Below are 21,979 nucleotides of genomic sequence, written 5' to 3'. Positions count from 1 at the left end.
TACCTGGTCAATGGTGGATTTGGCCGGTCTAAATACCATCTTCTGGGATCTGTGGTATCTTCGTCTTCGCTAGGATTGGATACCAACAGTTTGGAAAAATATTCTTTTTATAACCCGAGCACACTATCTGTATCTGTTACCAGATTTCTCTGCTCGTCTCTACAAGAGGATGTGCCTGTACAAAAACCTTCAGTATGATGTTTTACTCTTAGGTAGAATTTTCGGACTTCATTCTGGCTCCTCGCACATCTCGCATTTTATACCCTCCACCATAGTTTGGAGGGTATATTAAGTTTGTATTTCCGTTTGTAACGTATTGAAATAATCATTTGCGACCCTATAAAGTATATATATTCTTGGTCAGGGTATTTTTAGTCGATCTATGCATGTTCGTCCGTCCCTCTTGCATTCACAAAAATGGAGATAGGACACTGAAATTTTGGGAAGATGCGTATTTTGATTGATGATGGGCTATATCGGTCCACGTTTTGGTATACCCCCATATAACCGTACCACCGATTTCAGGTATTTTGACGTTTTTGGTCACATTTTCAAACCGAATTAGCTTTAATTTGACATATGGTGTTCCTATTGATGAAGAAACTTATATTCCAATAATAATGGGCAAAGGTCCATTTTTTGGTATAGCCCCCATATAACGGTACCTTCCGATTTTCGGTATTTTGAGAATTTTGGCTACAATTTTTGACCAAACTAGCTGTTATCTGTTCTCTGTGGTCACGAAACTTTTCCACAAAAAATCGTCAACATAGGTCTAAGTTTTGGTATAGCTCCCATATAGCTGTACCTACCGATTTTCGGTATTTTGATAATTTTAGCTACAATTTTTAACCGAACTAGCTGTAATTTGACATTTGAGGTTCTCAGTATTCATGAAACTTTTCCACCAAAAATCGTCAACAATTGTCCATGTTTTGGTATAGCCCCCATATAACGGTACCTCCCGATTTTCGGTATTTTGAGAATTTTAGTTACAGTTTTTCGCCGAACTAGATGTAATTTGACATTTGAGGTTCTCAGTATTCATGAAACTTTTCCACCAAAAATCGTCAACAATGGTCCACGGTTTCGTATAGCCCCCGTATAACGGTACCTCCCGATTTTCGCTATTTTGCGAATTTTAGCTACAATTTTTAACCGAACTAGTTGTAATTTGACATTTGAAGTTCTCAATATTCACGAAACTTCTCCACCAAAAATCGTCAACATAGGATCATGTTTTGGTGTAGCCCCCATATAGCGGTACCTCCCGATTTTCGGTATTTTGCGAATTTTAGCTACAAGTTTTAACCGAGCTAGCTGTAATTTGACATTTGAAGTTCTCAGTGTTCACGAAACTGCTCCACCAAAAATCGTCAACATAGGTACATGTTTTGGTATAGCTCCCATATAACGGTATCTCCCGATTTTCGGTATTTTTAGGGTTTTAGCTATTGTTTAACGGAACTACTCGTAATTTGACTTTTGAAGTTCCCTGCAGTTATAAAACTTTTCCAGCAAAAATTGTAAAGATAGGTAGACACTTTGTTATATCCCAATAGGTAGTACCTTTCACCTCGCTGAACATATTTTTTGATTAGATCAGATAATTTAGACATGAGGAGTATCAATGGTCGAAAAATTTTTCCACATAAACTTGTGAACGGAAACTAATTATTCCATTTTAATTAAGACTATTTTCTGGTGGATGGTATAAAAGTTCGGCCCGGCCTGCGGAAAAGACGTTTTTCTTCTCTCCTTTTCTCCCGATATCTCTCTTGTGCGCTACGAGTTGCTAGTGATTGTAGAGTAGCCTATATGCCGTATTCTTCTCTTCGGTAGCACCACGGCACTCCTGGTCATACCATGGATTCCTTGGAGGAGGCCTCTTGTATCCAGGAATGTATTTTGCGGCTGTTTGCATGGAGTGGACAATGCTTTGCCATTGTGCTGATATGTTAACGGGACGAGGGGTGATTTCATTAAGCAATTGGGCCGGCTGAGTGGAATATGCTGTGGCTATCTGTTGTATTTGCAGCTTACCGATGTCCAACTTCCGTGTTGTGTCTTTTCGTGCTTTATTTGCAGCGTTTAGACGGGTACGTACCTTTGCTGCAACAAGGTAGTGGTCCGAATCTATGTTTGCTCCTCGGAACGATCGTACATCCAACATGCTCGATAAATGTCTTCCATCTATCACAACATGATCAATTTTTTTTTCTTGTTTCCTGATCTGGTGACAAAAGGTGACCTTATGAATATCGAGATGCTTAAATCTGGTGCTGCTAACTACCATATTTGTTGCTGCTGCGAGGTCTATCAGCCTCATTCCGTTGTCAGATGTTACACAATGGAGACTGAATTTTCCGACTGTTAGACCAAAGATATTCTCCTTTCCAATTTTTGCATTAAAACCCGATACTGTATTGATTTTGCAGTCGATGGCCGAAACCCGGTGCTATATTGACTATTACAGCCACATCATTGGTATTTCCAAACAAAGCCACGAAAATAATAAGAATAAGAATTTGACAGATTTAACATACTTTCTCTTTTGTTTACTGGTACAGGGTGATGGTATAATTCGCTTGGTAAAATATAATTTATTTTATACCCGTAAACCTATGTTTACATTTACGAAATCCACTCGATTTTAACTGTCAGTTCCATTGCGTATACGTCAAATGAAAACTCAGCTGAAATCGATTCGATTTCATTTGACGTTTGAGCAATGTAAACATAGTAAACATAGTATAAGAAACATTTTTTTCCGGAAGGCGAAAACAGGATAAGCCCAAAACCTCAGACAAAGTGGTTATCTTTAGAGTTGGGCAATCTCGTTCAATTAAACGATCCGGATCATTATCTCGTTCAATGGACACCGGTAATTTCTTTGACAAAACTACGTATACTTAATTTCACACGTTGGTTTTTATGATGTTACTCATTCGTCTTTAAACGAGGAAAGTGATCCGGATCGTTCAATTGAACGAGATTGCCCAACTCTAGTTATCTTCACGGCTGTGACGACTCATCTGAGTATAATTTTCCAATTGTTTAAAATGTAATGCTGACCATTTTGGAACACTTATTGAATTCAAGTTCTTTTTGTTAGATTTGAATTAACGGTGGTTAAAATCTTCAGGCTTTTAAAAACCCAATTCAGTTATAGTTGTTATAACTGTCCCAAAGTTCCAAAAAGCTCTTTATTTTGTCTGAAAGCTTAAATTTCAAGTTTTAATACAGCTTAATATTGCTCGATAAGACAAAAGTGGTTTTAGCCAAACATTCAAAGAAAACATGTGTTAACTGAAAGTTGTTGCTGTTGGCCGGCTTTTGTGGAGTACACAAACTGGTGGGGTAGAGTTGCAACTACGCCGTAGTAAGTTTCAATTTTGGAGTACATTCATAAAATTTGCCAATAACGAGAACCAAAAAGAGAGAGCCCCCATACACAGTGAGAGTACAAACCACCACAATAGGTGACTGAATTCAAGTTCTATGTTATTTTGCATGAACATTTTACTATGCTCGCTCGCACACCAGGAAGGGAGGCGTTAAATGAAACGATGATTAAATCTCTTTTTCAAACAATCCACATTTCAGTTAGAATCGGCAGTGACAGTTGTTTTTAAGCGGTCGTCTGGCGTAGTTGTGTGGAAATCGGTTAATCGGAGATTCGCAAAGTGTGGTGTGTAAAACAGAAAAAAATTTAACCGGTCAATTTTTTTGCATTTCTATTAAAAACAGGAAGAAAATATTTCGTATAGAGTGTTTTGATACCATTGGATGGTGGTGGTGGTCTGTGTAGGTGGTTTGGACTAGGTCCATCATTGCATGCATCTCTTAATCTAATAATGGCGAAAAAATAACAACAAAAATAAATAAATTAAAGTGAAATTGTATCGGAAATTATGTGCAGAATATTTTATTTTTTAATCAAATCAATTGTCAATGTGAAATAACAACGGTACTTTGAATGTGTTTTGGATTTGTGTGTCCAGAATTTTTAAATGCCAACCAGCCAACAGCAGAAAGTGAATTTAAAGGTGGGTGTGTTATTACTATTTTCAAAATAAACCTATATTTTTTTAAATTTTACTTGAAACCAAACAAAAAATATCCTTTAATTTGAGTATTGTTTTTATGTAAAACAGAGATAAGAAAAAACGGAAAAATTCCGGAAGTCAAAACGAAAAACTACCAAAATATAATAGACACGAACACACAATCATCCCTTTCACTGCTCCTGCTACGTGCCAGCCTTTGTATCTTTTTGAGAGTAAGTCTGTGTGTGTGAAAATGTGTGTAACTAAACGAGTGCGTTAATGTCAGTTTGAAAGTTACAAAAAAAAATGAGTGAGGAGTACTAACTTTCCTGTGACCGGTGTATAGGATTGCCAACTAAAGGGCATTTTTCTATTGAAAGACAAACAAGTAAAAAGATGACAGTAAGTTCAGTCGGGGGAACTTTTAAACATTTCACCATGAGGCAAACTTAACATTTCAAAGTATTCAAAATCCTAGTTCTAGTTGCATAAAGACCAAATATCTGAAGTTTCAGAATTGAAATCAATTCTGTGACAAAGTTATAAGAAGGCTACACCCCTCAAACACTTGAAATTGGGATGTACGTTTCGTTGATGGGGGCAATGCCGAAACTTAAACCTTTATTGAAAAATTTTGCAAAGATACCTATTTTCAATAACCAAAAATTCTACTGACTTAAATACAGCCGAACTTCTCTATAACGAACTTCACTGTAACAAACACTTCTCTATAACGAAGTTGCTTTTAGAACGCAAGTGGGAACTCTCACACAAAATAATCTCTCTACAAAGAATTTTCTATATAACGTAGTAACTAATCGGTCGTCTGCATAGGGACATATGGGCAGACATACCCAGCAAAATGTTCGATGCCAAAGATGTCATTCAATCATGGGTGAAAGTGATCTGGCATGTCATCTTTTTAGCATCTTCATCGATGAATTTTATATGAGCGTGGAGCCCAAAAGATGCTATTCATTTTTGGATCCAAAGCATGTCATTTACACCAATGCTTTGACATGTAATTTTTACCCATGCTTTGGCATGTCATTTCCACCAATGCTTTGGCATGTCATTTTTACCTTTTCTTTGCAATGACATTATTATTACGACGAGAGTTTTAACAACGTTGGTTGTGATTTCGAGTCTCCGACAACATCAAGCCTATTGTAAATAATGAATCTTATATATTTAGAAAAATGTGTATAAATAAAAACACAAAATTCATCTCTAGTGGATCGATGGAATGGGTTCAAATGCTGGTGAAAAGGTCGGATCTTTCACGACTTCCTTTGCATGCGTTCAAATGCTGATGAAAATATCGGATCTTTCACGACTTCCTTTGCATTTGTTCAAATGCTAATGACGACTTTCACGACTTCGTTTGAACCAATGCAAAAGATGCCATGAAATCACGTCATCGCATGGAACCCCTTCCTTCAAATTTTGCTGGGTAGCTATACTTCCTTCAGGATATTTGGTATATATTTATTACCATTTTCGTGGATTGGTTTTCGGACAGTTTTGCCATGGTCACTGCCAAATACCAACAATTTGTTTACCCGAACACAAACACAATGATCATCATGAGCTTTGGCATTTCATTCTAGTCAATGACCTTGAGGTCGTCTATAGAGACACCCTTGAGGTCGTCTATAGAGACACCCTTGAGGTCGTCTATAGAGACGCCGTTGAGGTCGTCTATAGAGACGCCGTTGAGGTCGTCTATAGAGACGCCGTTGAGGTCGTCTATAGAGACGCCGTTGAGGTCGTCTATAGAGACGCCGTTGAGGTCGTCTATAGAGACGCCCTTGAGATCGTCTATAGAGACGCCCTTGAGGTCGTCTATATTGACGCCCTTGTGGTCGTCTGTAGAGACGCCCTTGAGGTCGTCTATAGAGACGCCCTTGAGGTCGTCTATAGAGACGCCATTAAGGTCGTCTATAGAGACGCCCTTGAGGTCGTCTATAGAGACGCCCTTGAGGTCGTCTATAGAGACGCCCTTGAGGTCGTCTATAGAGACGCCCTTGAGGTCGTCTATAGAGACGCCCTTGAGGTCGTCTATAGAGACGCCCTTGAGGTCGTCTATAGAGACGCCCATGAAGTCGTCTATAGAGACGCCCTTGAGATCGTCTATAGAGACGCCCTTGAGGTCGTCTATAGAGACACCCTTGAGGTCGTCTATAGAGACGCCGTTGAGGTCGTCTATAGAGACGCTGTTGAGGTCGTCTATAGAGACGCCGTTGAGGTCGTCTATAGAGACGCCGTTGAGGTCGTCTATAGAAACGCTTTGATCTCGTCTATAGAAACGCTTTGATCTCGTCTATAGAGACGCCGTTGAGGTCGTCTATAGAGACGCCGTTGAGGTCATCTATAGAAACGCCCTTGAGATCGTCTATAGAGACACCCTTGAGGTCGTCTATAGAGACGCCCTTGTGGTCGTCTGTAGAGACGCCCTTGAGGTCGTCTATAGAGACGCCCTTGAGGTCGTCTATAGAGACGCCCTTCAGGACGTCTATAAAGACGCCATTAAGGTCGTCTATAAAGACGCCCTTCTGGTCGTCCATAGATACGCCCTTCTGGTCGTTTATAGAGACGCCCTTCTGGTCGTCCATAAGGACGCTCTTCTGGTCGTCTATGAAGACCCTTTTCTGGCCATCTATTAATACGACCTCCTAGTCGTCTATAAAGACGGTCGTCTATAGAGACACCCTTCGTCTATAGAGTCGCCTATAAAGACTACCTTCTTGTAGTCGAGAAAGACTCCATTCTGCCTGTCTATAAAGACGCCCTTCAGGTCGTCTATAGAGACTCTCTTCTGGTCGTCTATAGAGACTCTCTTCCGGTCGTCTATAGAGACGCCCTTGAGGTCGTCTATAGAGACGCCATTAAGGTCGTCTATAGAGACGCCATTAAGGTCGTCTATAGAGACGCCATTAAGGTCGTCTATAGAGACGCCCTTGAGGTCGTCTATAGAGACGCCCTTGAGGTCGTCTATAGAGACGCCCTTGAGGTCGTCTATAGAGACGCCCTTGAGGTCGTCTATAGAGACGCCCTTGATGTCGTCTATAGAGACCCCCTTCTGTTCGTCTATAAAGACGGCCTTCTGGTCGTCTATAAAGTCGCCCTTGAGGTCGTCTATAGAGACGCTCTTGAGGTCGTCTATAGAGACGCCCTTCCGTTCGTCTATAGAGACGCCCTTCCGTTCGCCTATAGAGACGCCCTTCCGGTCGTCTATAGAGACGCCCTTGAGGTCGTCTATAGAGACGCCCTTGAGGCCGTCTATAGAGACACCTTGATGCCGTCTATAGAGACGCCCTTAAGGCCGTCTATAGAGACGCCCATGAGGTCGTCTATAGAGACGCCCATGAGGTCGTCTATAGAGACGCCCATGAGGTCGTCTATAGAGACGCCCATGAGGTCGTCTATAGAGACGCCCTTGAGGTCGTCTATAGAGACGCCCTTCAGGACGTCTATAAAGACGCCATTAAGGTCGTGTATAGAGACGCCCTTCAGGACGTCTATAAAGACGCCATTAAGGTCGTCTATAAAGACGCCATTAAGGTCGTGTATAGAGACGCCCTTCAGGACGTCTATAAAGACGCTATTAAAGTCGTCTATAATAACGCCATTAAGGTCGTCTATAGAGACGCCCTTGAGGTCGTCTATAGAGACGCCCTTGAGGCCGTCTATAGAGACGCCCTTGAGGCCGTCTATAGAGACGCCTTGATGCCGTCTCTAGAGACGCCCTTGAAGACGGTCGTCTATAGAGACACCCTTCGTCTATAGAGTCGCCTATAAAGACTACCTTCTTGTAGTCGAGAAAGACTCCATTCTGCCTGTCTATAAAGACGCCCTTCAGGTCGTCTATAGAGACTCTCTTCTGGTCGTCTATAGAGACTCTCTTCCGGTCGTCTATAGAGACGCCCTTGAGGTCGTCTATAGAGACGCCATTAAGGTCGTCTATAGAGACGCCATTAAGGTCGTCTATAGAGACGCCATTAAGGTCGTCTATAGAGACGCCCTTGAGGTCGTCTATAGAGACGCCCTTGAGGTCGTCTATAGAGACGCCCTTGATGTCGTCTATAGAGACCCCCTTCTGTTCGTCTATAAAGACGGCCTTCTGGTCGTCTATAAAGTCGCCCTTGAGGTCGTCTATAGAGACGCTCTTGAGGTCGTCTATAGAGACGCCCTTCCGTTCGTCTATAGAGACGCCCTTCCGTTCGCCTATAGAGACGCCCTTCCGGTCGTCTATAGAGACGCCCTTGAGGTCGTCTATAGAGACGCCCTTGAGGCCGTCTATAGAGACACCTTGATGCCGTCTATAGAGACGCCCTTAAGGCCGTCTATAGAGACGCCCATGAGGTCGTCTATAGAGACGCCCATGAGGTCGTCTATAGAGACGCCCATGAGGTCGTCTATAGAGACGCCCTTGAGGTCGTCTATAGAGACGCCCTTCAGGACGTCTATAAAGACGCAATTAAGGTCGTGTATAGAGACGCCCTTCAGGACGTCTATAAAGACGCCATTAAGGTCGTCTATAAAGACGCCATTAAGGTCGTGTATAGAGACGCCCTTCAGGACGTCTATAAAGACGCTATTAAAGTCGTCTATAATAACGCCATTAAGGTCGTCTATAGAGACGCCCTTGAGGTCGTCTATAGAGACGCCCTTGAGGCCGTCTATAGAGACGCCCTTGAGGCCGTCTATAGAGACGCCTTGATGCCGTCTCTAGAGACGCCCTTGAGGCCGTCTATAGAGACGCCCTTGAGGTCGTCTATAGAGACGCCCTTGAGGTCGTCTATAGAGACGCCCTTGAGGTCGTCTATAGAGACGCCATTAAGGTCGTCTATAAAGACGCCATTAAGGTCGTCTATAAAGACGCCCTTCTGGTCGTCCATAGAGACACCCTTCTGGTCGTTTATAGAGACGCCCTTCTGGTCGTTTATAGAGACGCCCTTCTGGTCGTTTATAGAGACGCCCTTCTGGTCGTCCATAAGGACGCTCTTCTGGTCGTCCATAAGGACGCTCTTCTGGTCGTCTATGAAGACCCTTTTCTGGCCATCTATTAATACGACCTCCTAGTCGTCTATAAAGACGGTCGTCTATAGAGACACCCTTCGTCTATAGAGTCGCCTATAAAGACTACCTTCTTGTAGTCGAGAAAGACTCCATTCTGCCTGTCTATAAAGACGCCCTTCAGGTCGTCTATAGAGACTCTCTTCTGGTCGTCTATAGAGACTCTCTTCCGGTCGTCTATAGAGACGCCATTAAGGTCGTCTATAGAGACGCCCTTGAGGTCGTCTATAGAGACGCCCTTGAGGTCGTCTATAGAGACGCCCTTGTGGTCGCCTATAGAGACGCCCTTGTGGTCGTCTATAGAAATGTCGTCTATAGAGAAGCCCTTGAGGTCGTCTATAGAGACGCCCTTCTGTTCGTCCATAAAGACGGCCTTCTGGTCGTCTATAGAGACGCCCTTGAGGTCGTCTATAGAGACGCCCTTCCGTTCGCCTATAGAGACGCCCTTCCGTTCGTCTATAGAGACGCCCTTAAGGTCGTCTATAGAGACGCCCTTCCGGTCGTCTATAGAGACGCCCTTGAGGTCGCCTATAGAGACGGCTTGCAGGTCGTGTATAGAGACGCCCTTCAGGTCGCCTATAGAGACGTCCTTCAGGACGTCTATAAAGACGCCATTAAGGTCGTGTATAGAGACGCCCTTCAGGACGTCTATAAAGACGCTATTAAAGTCGTCTATAATAACGCCATTAAGGTCGTCTATAGAGACGCCCTTGAGGTCGTCTATAGAGACGCCCTTGAGGCCGTCTATAGAGACGCCCTTGAGGCCGTCTATAGAGACGCCTTGATGCCGTCTATAGAGACGCCCTTGAGGCCGTCTATAGAGACGCCCATGAGGTCGTCTATAGAGACGCCCTTGAGGTCGTCTATAGAGACGCCCTTGAGGTCGTCTATAGAGACGCCCTTGAGGTCGTCTATAGAGACGCCCATGAGGTCGTCTATAGAGACGCCCTTGAGGTCGTCTATAAAGACGCTCTTCTGGTCGTCTCTAAAGACGGCCTTCTGGTCATCTATCAAGACGCCCTTCTGGTCATCTATTAATACGCCCTCCTGGTCGTCTTTAAAGACGCCCTTCTGGTCCATCAGGTCGCCTATAAAAGTTTCTTGCCCTATTTTCCAAAGAAAACTTTAAAAAAGTTAATGGCAACACTGTTGTCGTTTTGTTTTGGGTGTTGCTTAACCGTTATTTACAATCAAAAACAACTACAACAAAATAAACTGCTTTCCTTCCTTTGGCCTCTCTCTCTGTTAGTTATGTATATCTTCTCTCCAAAAATGTTAAATCTCTGTGGAGGACAAACGTTTTGTGAGTGACATAACTTTAGTGAAGTTTTCGTTTGTTGATATACGAATGCAATTCACTTTAGCTACTCGTTGCTCATTTAATCGGTCCTAACGAAACATATGGCCCGTTATGGAAATGGGAGAGTCACTAAGTGGGAAGTCAAGAGTTTTTTCTTGACATTACACAAAAAGGGAAAAACAAGGCTAACACCAGTAATGTGTAACAAACAGCAGTGATGATAGTAAGTAACAGCAACGACTTCGTCAACCGGTACCAACAACAGGAACCAAAGCAAAAAAAAAAAAACAAAACAAATAAACAAATGGCAGTAATAACAACAAGAGAACAGTAAATAATAATATGTAGGTACTAACAACAACAACTGTATGGAATCGGGTTGACGACCCAGGTTTGAAAAAGTAATTGCATTATGATTGTAACATGTATTCGTGGGCTGTTGTGCGGGTTGCCAGAACCAAAACAACCACCCACCCCTGCTTAACTTTCCTGTAATAGGTTTTACCAACTGATTTCTGTCTGAGTGATGAATGGATGGCGTGGTTTATTTGTGGCCTATGATAACAAGGTGTTTGTTTGGTTTTATGGTATACACAGAACCACGGAATGGAGTGTATAATATTTTTGTTTTTCCATTGGAAAATTCATCCTACAAAGCAGACACATAGACCAATATGCCTTGAGGGAGGAGAATTTTTTCCCCTATAAGATTCCCTAAGATTACTGCAGACTAAATTTTAAATCTAACTTGTTATTGTTTTTAGAACCGGCTTTAATCCACCATTGGACTGAAGTAACAAACTTGTCATTGGCATTTTTAAATTCAAACATTCTGATGATGAGCCGCTTAGAACTCATGTGTGGTGTTGTGTTTGCCGTTCTTTTCCGTCCGGAAGTGAATGTGTCAAGTGCTAAATTAACGCTTCAGTTAAGTGAAAACAAATCTAGCGATTACAATAACAAATAGAAAGCAGTAACATGTATTCTAACCAAACTGAATCAACCGTGTTAAATGCGGGAGTGGTAAAAACAAAGCATATCAATCTAAAGTGACAAAAAATGTAGACCCGTTATCAAGATTACTTTTATAATTAATGGTATGTGTAAAAAATTAACAGGTAGTTAGTTAATCAACAGTTAGGGAAATAACTGTTTAATTTATTAAAAAGAATTAAGCAAATGCAAAGTCTACTTTCTGGTGGTAATGTTGATGGCCCACTGAAGACATAAGGAGGCACCCTGTTGCAGTTCTAAGGACGACATTCTGACAAGTTTGAATATTTTTCCATCGCGTTGCTCTTGTATTTGCGGACAGACCGATCTATCACGTCTTATGTTATCAATATGGTTAGGACTTGAGAAACTTGTTGCTACATCTCAGCTTGTCGCAGATAGCTGTGGCATGCGCGGGCGAAGTGAACATGCTGTCGAATGTGACCCCTAGAATTTTGGGGGTAGTTTGTGGTAGGAATTCTGCATCCCTTGACCATGTCATTGAACTCTGTTCTCACCTCCGCCGCCCATGTGCTAAACAGAGTGGCCGTAGATTTAGTGGCGGATAAGATCAGTCAAATTGGAATCCAGCCAACACAAATGACATAGGTAAGGTACCTGACACCAAAATCGTACAATCGTACGCATACGTCACGATCTCGATGCCGTCTGGAGGGAGGGGAATACAGGGAAGGTAGAGGTTGAACAGTTCCGGAGATGTCACCCCACCTTTGGGAAATCCCTGTTCCAATCTACGGGGCTTGGACTTCTTTTTCTTGAATTTCACGTACGATTGGCGTCCACACATATAATTGATTATCCAACGTTTCAAACTTGACCGGAGCGTTGTCTGCTCGATGTCCTCAAACAGCGTAGAGTGCTTCACATTATCAAAGGCCATCATCACCGGTCTGTCACATGGCCTGCTCTGGTTGAGTACTCGCTTAATATGTGTGGAGATGGTGTGCAGCGCTGTTGTCGTGCTGTGCTGCTTACGGAATGATGGAAAATGGATAGCTATTTCTGACGCTGGGGAGAACTACGGCTTCTAGTGTCTTTCCTACGGGCGAAAAAAGCGAAATCGCATAGAATCTTTGTCTGACTTCAGTAGAGGGACCATTATATCCATTTTCCGGACTACGGGAACGATGTGGGTGGCTAGCGACAGGTTAAGGACTTTAGTGAGATATTCCACTCCCAGTACATCCAGCTGTTTCAGCATTACCATGCAGATTCCATCAGGGCCCAACGCTTTGGATGATTTAGCGTTCCTGATGACGTCATCCATTATAAATTGTGATGGTTCATCCTCGGCAGGAAGATGTCTAATGCGACGTAGTACTCTTCTCTTTGCCTGTCACTCCCGGAGTGCTCGACAAACTGTCGATTGAAATAACTTGCGCAACTTTTCGGATCAGTCAGCGTAACGTTGCCAAATGTGACTGGGGTCCTATCTTTCCTCCTTCCGGGGTTCGAGAGTGACTTAACTGTTGCCCAGAATTCACTTAAACCGGCACCAATGTTGCAACTCTTCAGATAATTTAACCACTTGTTCCGCTTATGCTCGCCGAACAGCCTGTTAACTTCCAGTGTCGGTTCCCTGACTCTCGGGTCACTGGGGTTGGCTCGACGAAGCTCATCACGATAATTTCCTAATCCCGTCGCCTCTACTGGGAAGTTTGGTCTTGCTTCGGGTATTCGACCAGCTGGTGTATGGCGAGCGGCTGCAGCAAAGATGATGTCTCGGAACGTCTTTTGCGCTACACGAACATCAGAAGAATTGGGAAGTCCTTTGAATCGCTGATTAGTGAACTCTCTGAAATTGGCCAATTAGGGTTGTATGGTGGAGGTCTCTGGTATCCAAGTATTGATTTTCCGGCTTTTTGTATGTAGTGGGCAATACTTTGCCACTGCTTTGGTATCGGGACGAGGAGTGTTTTTCATTAAGCAATTGGGCAAGTTAAGTGGAATATGTTGAGGCTATCTGTTATGATTGCAGCTATCCAATCTTCGTGTTGTGTCTGTTCGTACTTTATCTGCTAAGTTTAATGGGATACGTACTTTGCTGTAGAGATAGGTAATGAAAAACAATAATCGAATTTTCGATTTTGGTCTAAAATTAAAAATTCGATTTTTCGGTCTGGCGATTATTTCAATTGTCCTAAAACAGCATTCCACAGCCCTTTACACGCGAACAAGCAAAGAGAGCTTCTCTCTCTCTAACCCATTGAAAACCCACGACACAGTGTGTGCTCAATTTTTTGTTGTTGTTTGCCGATGTCAGTCCTAAAACTAGACTTTCGACTTTTTGATAACCGCAGAAAATGGATTAAAATCGACAATTCATATATTTTCGAGTTTTCTTTTGATCATTTGCACAAATGATTTCAGAAAACTGGAGAACCTCCAAAGTCAACTAAAGTCTATGGAAAAAAATTGCAAATCGATCACTTAATAATCGATTATGCGATTTTCCATCCAGTCAAAACTCGACTTCGATTTTTAGATTTTTGACTACAAAAAGTCGTCTAATCAATTAATCGAAAGTCGACTTACCTATCCTTACTTTGCTGCTCGAATCGATGGTATATCCATCACGCTCGATGAATATCTTCAATCTATCACAACGTGATCAATTTCGTTTCTTGATTTTTTAAATGGAAATATGTAGTTGCTGTGTCGCACACGCTCTCTCATAATCAACGAAGTCAGAAGCCAATTTTTTCGTTATGTAGGTTTCTAACGAATTTCTTTAAAAGTCGTCACGTTTTCTTAAAAACTTGTGTTTTTCGCATGAGAGTCAAATATTCAAATTTAAATAAATCAATAATTTCAAGCTGTTTTCAATAAATTGTTTCGGTTCACGTTCTTTTTCATGCTGGGTGTGGTTTGACGAAGTGGCGGTAAACATGAATTTTTTGGAAATTTTTTAATGTTTGATTTTCAGTCAAAAGCGATAAAATTTAATATCAAGAATATTCAGTGATTATTGTTATCAATAAAAAAAGTATGCATAATCAATGATATTTTAAATAAGACGTTTACAATCGCAGACATAAACGTCTCACATCAAGTGCGAACGATGCAGAATAGCATATTCATATTCTCATTGACTTCAAATAATTCAAAAGAAAATTGTGCAAAGACATAATTTCAATGGGTGTGAGAAGTAATAAATTTCCATATCTAATTAACACTTGTAATTTTCTATTTCAAACCACATATTGACAATGCATGCATAAAGACGGACAGACATTCATTCATACCTACATGCATACTACATATTTATGCTAATAATTGTATTTGCATTTCCAGTTCTTCGTCAATTCTATTATTTATTGTAGTCAACATTAACTAGCACTTGAAATGACATGTGTGTGCGTTGCGTTGTTTGTTTGTTGTTCGAGTAGTACGACTTCTATGCCATCCATTCATGATCACGACTTCGGAGTCGGAGGTGTCAATGCTCATAAATAATTTATTTGTTTAGCACGATGCGAGAAAGCTAACGCACAACAAAGTAAAAAAGCGGACAAACAAACAAAATAAACATTTTGTGGCCCTACTATCTATGTTTTGCCAAAAGACCTCACGTATGTATGTATTCTCTGGCCTGATTATTTGCAAAATGACTTATGTACGGTTTTTATACTTGGTGTGGCTCAAAACTTTGTAACACATCGAAATAATGGTCGTAGGTGCACTTTTTATACCCCCCTTTAAAATTTGGATTCCCTCCCCCGTTTGTGCGGTTCTATAGAGCTACATTAACACCTATACCCACAAATTTCTGGTGGAAAGTTGTATACCCCCAAGGAGGGCTAAATAACAAATCGCAGCCATTCAGTGCGATATTGACGCCTCAACCTTCAAAATACCGAAAATCGAGAGGTACCGCTCTATGAAGGCTATATGAAAATCTGAACCTATACCGAAAAACAGGTTGATGGTTTTATACTGCCAACGAAGAAAATACCAAATTTCAGCCATTTCGGTATGATATGGAGGCCACAGCCTTTAAAATAACGAAAATCGCGAGGTACCGTTCTATGGGGTATATGAAGACGTAAACCTACAACGACAAATTTCAGGTGGAAAGTTTTATGCTCCCAACGAACACTAAATAACAAATTTCAGCCATTTCGTTGGGATATTGAGGCGACAACCTTTAAAATACCGGAAATCGAGAGGTACCGTTCTATGGGGGCTATATGAATGAAGGCGTTGGCCTATGCCGACAAATTTCAAGTGGAAAGTTTTATGCCCCAACGAAGACTAAATACCAAATTTCAACCATTTAGGTGGGATACTGAGACCACAACATTCAAAATACCGGAAATCGGGAGGTACTGTTCTATGGGCCTATGCCGACGAATTTCAAGTGGAAAGATGTATGCCCCCAACTGAGACCACAACCTTCAAAATACCGAAAATCGGGAGGTACCGTTCTATGAAGGCTATATGAAGATCTGAACCTATACCGAAAAATTTCAGTTTGATGGTTTTATTCTGCCCACGAAGGCTAATTACCAAATTTCAGTGGGATATTGAGGCCACAATCTACAAAATAACGAAAATCGGCAGGTACCGTTGTATGGGGGCTACATGAAAACCTGGACCTTCACTGATAAATTTCAGGTGGAAAGTTTTATACCCCCAACGAACACTAAATAACAAATTTCAGCAATTTCGGTGGGATATTGAGGCAAGACCTGGACCTTTACCGAAAAACTTCCCTTTGATAGTTTTATACTGCCAATGAAGCCTAAATACCAAATTTCACTAATTTCGGTGGGATATTAAGACCACAACCTTCAAAATACCGGAAATCGGGATGTACCGTTCTATGGTTGCTATATGCAGGCGTGGGCCTATGCCGACAAATCTCAAGTGCAAAGTTGTATACTAAGTAGAAAATCATAGCCATTTCGGTGGGATATTAAAGCAAAAGGCTTCAAACTACCGAAAATCGGGAGGTACCGTTCTATGGGGCTATATCAAAACGTGGTCCGATATGGCCCATTTTTAATGCCAAACATCCTAGGAGTAATAGGAATTCTGCACAAAGTTATAAAGCTCTATTTAAAAATTCATACCTATATCTTGATTTCAACGGACAACCGGACGGAGGGACAGACGGACGGACATGGCTATTCGACTTAGAATTTGAAGCTGATCAAAAATATAATACTGGAAAGGTTCTCCGACGAATATTTCGGTGTGTTACATATGGAATTATACCGTCCATATTATGGTAGAGGGTATAAAAAATTAATAGCTCGACAAACTGAGTCTTACCTGGCTATGTGTGTTCTTCCGTCTGTTCATCTAAACCTAACAAACCAATGCTGCGTTTTCGAAGAAAATCGTTAAAGTCAAACCGAAAGGACAACTTGTCTTATTCTAATTGAATTAGCTTTAAGTTATCTGGTATAAACGTAAGGGTGGCATTGTTGATGGATTTGTTTCGGAAGGTAATCAGTAGACATCGGATTTTTGCATGTTTTTTATTTCTCATCCGATTGGACTAAAATTTTGGATCTAGGCGTTTTAAGGGTAAATTTTTCGATATTTGGGGTCATATCAAAAACATGCAAAAAATATGCAAAATATATGCAAAAAATATGCAAAAAATATGCCAAAAAATATGCAAAATATGCAAAATATGCAAAAAATATGCAAAATATGCAAAAAAAATATGCAGAATATGCAAAATATGCAAACAGTTTTTGGCCGAAAATCGTCATAAAATTCGTAAAATTGTCAATTAAAGTTGGAAAACCCATCAAAAAATACATAACAGTGTTCTAAACTAAGACTAAGTATAAACTAACTAAGTATAACATCGTTCTTTTCAGCAGATTATTATGTTATTGAGACCATTTACGACAGTGTGGTGTAGGGTATAAAAGTATGGTATTGTAATACAATTTTTTTTATAATTAAACTATGCAAAAATATAAAATTTGATAGAATATCAAACCCTCTATGTAAAATTCAATACTTTCTTTGTAATAATTTGTAGCGTTGGGCTGGTTATTGTTCAAAGGGAACAAATCGATGTCGGATGTTTTTAAGGCGGCAACCGCATAAAGTTTTTAGTTGGGTCAGATTTTAAGACAGTCAAAGTTTGAGCGCAATTGGAATATGTTAACATGTGCCACTGGGGCCCTGACGCACAGAGGGGAAACATAGGCCTAAAGTTGCTCAAAACTCAAAATATGAAAATCGTTTTTTATGAAAAAAAAATGTTGATAAACGGCAACCAGACTCTTTTCTACATTTGCTATAACCATCCTCGACTTTGTAAGATTAACCAATCCAATGCAGCAGTCGATTGAACTCAGCCATACTGAAAACAAAAAGTAAATTTTCGAAAACTAAGAAATAAGGTGAACATTAAAATGACATTATTTTCGCGAAAATTTATATTTTTCAAAATTTATTGCTTTTGGACAGTCTCCGAACAAGATTAGCATTTAAAATTTTCAGATTGATTTTACATCTTTGCTCTTTAATAATGGTGATACATATCCTCTTTATGAAAATTTTTTATGATAATTTTTAAGATTACTACAATTTCAATAGTGAAAAAGTCTATTTCCCCGTCGTTTCCCGACCATAGTTTCTTCTAATGTTTTATGTGCTTGAGTCTCAAATATCAGATTCAATCATAAAAAATTGCGCATATTTGCGCCATTCCGAAAAAATCTATTTTTTCTTAACTAAAATATGAAATATTTTTATATGGAATTGCAAGGTTTACTCACACTAAATTTTGTTCCGCCGTATAACCGGGACTCTTATTTATCAGACTAAACCAACACCTATCAAATATGTTTGCATTATTCAGAAACATTCACGGCTTTTCTCATGTGAATTGAGAAAAATTTAATTTAAGTAAGTTTCAAAAAATAAAATTTGGAATGAAATATATGCATATGGGACTATATATACATCTGTACCGATTTGTTTGAAAATTGGCTCAATGTTTTTTATGCTAGTTCAGGTTGCATGTGTCAAATTTCAGTGATTTTGGTGCATTTTTATCTCACATCAGATGCGAATATATATGGAAGCTGCATCCAAATCTGGACCGATTTTCATTATTTTCTATAGGATTAATCCTTGTACAGAAGATATGCTTTGTGCAAAATTTTATATCAATCCGACTATAAATGAGCTTTCTAGGGCTTTTGATCAAATTTTAACATACATTTCCCCTCTGTGTGACGATATGAAAATCTCGATTTTTTTGGCTATTTAGCGATTTCGGCGACCCATTTCTCTGGAATGGTTAAAGCTTTTTTCCATATTAAACATTAAATTAAAGGCCATTCTGTTCTTAACATTTCTTGCAGAACAACAAAATATAAGTATTTAATAAATCTAATACTAAATAGGTATTACAGAATTCGAGATAATAAAGCCAATGTCCCGAAAAACTATCTATATTGGAGCTATCTGGGTACAGCTGACTACTTGAAGAACGCTCTGCTATGTAGTTCGCAACTTTCAAGTTGTTTACCATCCTTTGTCTATGTTTTCGTATTTCAATAGATTTTCAATGAGGTCTAGCTCTTGTTTTTATGCTAAACGTATCGTAGAATCTAAAGAACCATCTGTCCCGAAGACAATCAAGCGTGGCTTCAAGAAAATCGTAACTATGCAATTGTCATTGGTGCTGGACCCCTGTAAGGTGTATAGGAACGTTACTAGTATCATTATGGCTACAGTAGAAGCTATCGGAGAGGATCCCAACAAATATAAAATCTCTAGAAGCTTTATCCGTGAACAGCGGAGAATAAACCGTGAAAAATAAACGCAACAGCTTCAAGGAACGAGGCTATTTGTGTGCACTGGCATGGAAAACTATTACCAGATATTCTCAAAACAGAGAAGAAAAAACGGGTTGCTGCTCTGGTATCACATGGAGGTAAAGAACAACTCCTATGCGTTCCTGAAACGGACAGTAGCTCATGGGAGAAACAAGAACTAGCAGTGTACAAATGCCTAGAAAAATGGGGTCCACGAGCTCGAGCAGATATTAGAGAGCTTCTGTACCACCCCCAGAATGATTTTTTCTATTTTATTTATTTATTTGGTATCCCACACGACAACAACTGAGTGTTATAAGTGAGAGTTTGGGTTATTGATTTTACAAAACGTATAATGAACAAGATAATGTTTATATAGATATAATATGGGATATATTGGGTAAACATTATCAATAGGTTAAAAAGAAATAGAGACAATAGATTGAGTTTAATACTAAAAATAGTGAAAAGGATATTCAGAAATATTTTTAGGTCCAAAACAAGACCTTAACCACATTGAAGATTTACTTAATACGAAAGGCATTCACAATCAAATATCAGATAAAGGAAATAGCAAAATGATAAATCATATGTGGTACCTTAGTCCTGAACTTATTGATCTGGCATTGTTTGAACTGATAGTGCAAAACACCGTAAAGATCCAAAAGACGACAAAAATCTTAACAAAGCAAAAATAGAAATTTCTCCAGAAATAATCGATCCAAACTTTCAAAAATCAACTGCCGAAATTCCTAGAAAAAGGTTTACTAGGCATAATTACAAGTGAGACTTAATTGTTGTTCAAGAGATTAAACTTTAACTCCAAATTTCTTGTAAAAGATTCTGCAACTTGACCACAGAACATCAATTACTTGAAAATTGTAAGCGACATAGCAAGGAGTCGAGTTCATCACCATGTTGTCATCTGTACCCAGATGGCTCCAAAACCACATTATGTCAGTCCCTTCATGCCCGTAATTTCAACGCGTAGTTGTCTATCGGTTCACAGATATATCCCGTGTAAGCAACATTTTATAATTTCAACGCATAGGTAACATTACTGAGTCAAAAACGGCCGTGTTACTTACACCAAGGATTTTAGCTGGTTAATCGTTGCCAATGTGTTAAAAGTTGTAAAACACTTCTATGTGGCAATGATTTAGCGAAATCATGAATGAAAATCACCAATATTACCACATCATTTCAAAATTTAATTCCACGCGTAGGCAAAGAAAACTAATAGGTAGCTGCGTACCCGTATACCCAGACGTTCAAATTATGGGCATAAGTATGTTAAAATATGTATGTACAAAATGTAAGCGTTTGTCATTGAAGCCATACAATAAATGTACATATGTCCATCTTTGTAAAAACAAATTTGCATTTGAAAAGGAAATGTTTGATGGATACCGATGCCATTCCACGGCCGATATGTCTGATGAGTCTCTACAAAAGGCGAAACATGTCACATAATGGTGGTTGTGAGGGTTCGAATCTTCGGCTTTCCTTTTTCACTTGCAAACATCATCGGTCATTAAGCTCTACTTCAACGAGAAATGAATTAAAATTAATATTAAAATAGACCTTCGCCCTAATAGGCAACATTTTCAAATAAAGTAAAATATATTCGTTTTCATTCGCTAAAATTTGATAATATAGGAAGAATTTTTTTTTTTTAAATAGACTTCATTTTTGCCCTAAGGCCTTTTTCGGGACATTGGGTTTATTAATTCGAATTCAGTAACACTTACGTACATTGTTGTTCAGCAAGAAATGTTAAGAACAGAATAGCTTTTAATTAAATGCGTAATACGGGCAAGTAGCGAAATGAGATATGAGTTAGTGTCAATACCTACTAGTACTTCGTTACCTGTTTGCATGATCTTCCTCACCAGCTACTGAAATTTCAATGAATTTGGTAATGTCGGCGAGACGAACGCAGATATACTGACGCTACATGCAGAAAAAATACGGCCTCTCTAACATATGTCCCAAACATATTTTGCAGCAAACAAATATATGTTTGCAACAGTCCCAAACATAACATGTGTTTGGGTCCTGCAAACAAATATATGATTGGGTGCAAACAAATTATATGTTTGGGTGCAAACAAATTAATGTTTGGGTGCAAACAATTTAAATGTTTGGGTGCAAACAAATACAAACCCAAAAGCCACAAAAAAAAACAAACACATACACCAGTGGGCGATTACTAAGAGCAAGGGAGCGTAAATTTCAATGTAAAACACTTTGAAATGTATGCTCTCTTGCTCTCAGTAAGAGCTCACTTGATATCTCCATAATATACACACAAATGTTGGTGTTTTTGTTTATTGAAAGGCACAACAACAACAGACACATAGGTACATACAAAATTCCAAAGAAATACATAATACACATTAATAAAATTTTATCCCAAAAAATAGTGTGTGGTGCTACATCCACGGTTCCTGATTGATCGCCTTGAAATAGATATATATCGATGTAGACTTTCGTGGTGACACTGAAACCGGATGCGGAACAAAATTTATTGTACTTTGCGCAAATTAGAGATGTTTTATAGGCTTTTTATGCTTAGGTGCAGCCGATGCTACATCTAAGCGTCCAAGTTATGTTTCGAAAAATATATACAAATTAAAAGATATGGTCTTGCTGTACATGAAAATCACATGCTGACAAAACGATTTTGACAATTACGCGATTTACACATATTTTAATAATGCACATAAATTTAAACGGTT

The 21,979-nt window shown here is 39.7% G+C and overlaps 1 protein-coding gene across 1 annotated transcript in view; it reads left to right on the top strand.

Moving 5' to 3' along the window:
• Nucleotides 1-3,273: 3,273 nt before the first annotated feature.
• The window catches only part of LOC141387360 (kelch-like protein 17), a 115,266-nt gene continuing 96,560 nt past the window's right edge, over nucleotides 3,274-21,979 (top strand). The window contains exon 1 of the mRNA XM_073956955.1: nucleotides 3,274-4,049. The gene's annotated coding sequence lies outside the window, so the exon portion shown is untranslated. The remainder of the gene's footprint in view (nucleotides 4,050-21,979) is intronic.

This window comes from Musca autumnalis, unplaced genomic scaffold, assembly GCF_047663935.1.
Source record: "Musca autumnalis isolate F117 unplaced genomic scaffold, ASM4766393v1 scaffold_5, whole genome shotgun sequence".
NCBI lineage: Eukaryota > Metazoa > Arthropoda > Insecta > Diptera > Muscidae > Musca > Musca autumnalis.
The sequence above is the reverse complement of the archived record's forward strand: the minus strand, read 5'-3'. Positions and strand labels throughout refer to the sequence as shown.